The 1,995-nt window shown below is 41.8% G+C and overlaps 1 pseudogene; it reads left to right on the top strand.

Annotated features, from left to right (window-relative positions):
- The first annotated feature begins 699 nt into the window (after positions 1-699).
- Positions 700-1,995, top strand: part of LOC102834552 — a 157,570-nt pseudogene continuing 156,274 nt past the window's right edge.

Genomic DNA, 1,995 nt, shown 5'->3' with positions numbered 1-1,995 from the left:
TTGTACTCATCTGCTATGGAGCTAGTATCCTGTATATGGACAAGTTGGACTGCTCTGCCATGTAGCTCGCTCTCAGTGTATGGACATGTTGGACACATCTGCCATGTACCTAGAACACTGTATATGGAAATGTTGCACTACCCTGCCATGTAGCTAACTCTCTGTATATAGACAAGTTGTACTCATTTACCTTGTACCTAACCCTATAAATATACACATGCTGGACTTATCTGTCATGAAGCTAACTCTCAGTATTTGGACACAATGGACACATCTGCCATGTAGCTAAAACTTTGTATATGGAAATGTTTGCGATACTCTGCCATGTAGCTAGCTCCCAGTATACTAAACCAATTTGCTACAGCAACAAAGCCACCAACTCGTTTTGTGCACCTTTTCATAATACCATCAACATGACGCAACACCTAGCCTGCCATCGTTCCCGAAGTTGCCATTACCACATTAATAACGCTTACTCTGTAGATCTTTTTCTCCCCAAACCCTATGTTTTTCTTGTAGGTCTTCTCATGGTAAAGAATGCCACATCATTGGGAGGGTTTGAGAAGTTTCATCTACATTGCACTAGTTGCAACCTCACCTCATGGGTTGATGCCTTTGTGCCTAAAATGACTTTTGCAATTTTAAAAAGACCAGCCTATGTATTGCTGCCGGTAAACATCTCCCAAGAGTGATATCATGATGCCGGTCTACAACTTGTCAGCGAGTTTATCGTGTTACTTTCTAAACCAGACGGGGCCTCGGTCTCATCGTGGTTGGTGTGATGTCCCTCATATTACTGCCCGTTTCCCTCATCGCCACCACATTTGCACTTACTCAAGAGACTCAGACTGCAGATACAGTCAACGAGCTGACAATGTTTCCTACAACTGGGACTGGCAAGAAAAGAATGATCTGGCCATTGAACATCGCCTGAATGGACTGTATGATACTATTAACTTATTTTGGGATACTTTGGAGCAAGTCGTGGTCTGGCAACGCCTCACGTGCCATGCAGATCATCGCTCAATTTGTGTGACTAAACTTGTGTATAATGCCTCGGCCTTTCCTTGGTCCATAGTAGAGACTCACCTGCACGGAGTATGGATAGCTGAAAATGTCAGCAAAGATTGGAATGAGTTACATGCACAAATAATTGCTATGCGCTATGATCCCTGCCTTAATAGCAAGCCTGCAAAATTAGCTAGACAACTTCTATACAATCTTAAGAATTTGTTCCCTACTATATGCTCTCTTTCTCAATTGTGGAGTTCCATTCTAGCTATTAGCATATTTGTCATCTTTGTTTGTTTCCTCCTCCCCTGCCTTCTTCGAAAGGCAATTCACCAGTATAAATCACTGTGGAGTCGTATGCATAGTCTCCAGTTAAAGACACTTCCTAGACATATGCAGGACGTGTAGCCAAAGACGGGTAAGGTTAGGTGGCATCTCAGTCAACCTAAGATAGAGCCATTGCCTTATGCTGCAATGAGTTTCCATGATGGGTAAGACTAAGGATTCGCACTGACAACCTAAGACAGGCAACGTCCTTCAAATCAATAAATAAGGGGGAGGTGTAGGACACCATGAAGAATATAACCTAAATACCACCTTGTGACTAGAATTGGGAAAGGTTTTACTTGATTATAAATGAATCTGTTTCTGGTAAAAGGAAACGTAAACTAACCCAAAACTGCATGATTCAGTGTTGTTATAACAATGCTTATACTTATGTAATCATATACTGGTTGGTAATCATAGGCTTTTTACTATAGAAAACATTGTAACTAGGCAGAATAAAAATGACCTAATGCAGAAGTACTATATAAACCACGTTGCTAAAATAAACTTAGTCACTTGCCATCAGCTTGTGTCCCTTATCTGATCACTTTATCCTCGTCCCTCCTGCGAGTAACCCACGGACATCTGCCATGTAGCTAGTACCCTGTATATGGACATGTTGGACTACCCGGCTATGTAGCTAGCTCTGTATATAGA

The sequence above is a fragment of the Chrysochloris asiatica genome, unplaced genomic scaffold (genome assembly GCF_000296735.1).
Source record: "Chrysochloris asiatica unplaced genomic scaffold, ChrAsi1.0 scaffold00448, whole genome shotgun sequence".
Taxonomy (NCBI): domain Eukaryota; kingdom Metazoa; phylum Chordata; class Mammalia; order Afrosoricida; family Chrysochloridae; genus Chrysochloris; species Chrysochloris asiatica.
The sequence above is the reverse complement of the archived record's forward strand: the minus strand, read 5'-3'. Positions and strand labels throughout refer to the sequence as shown.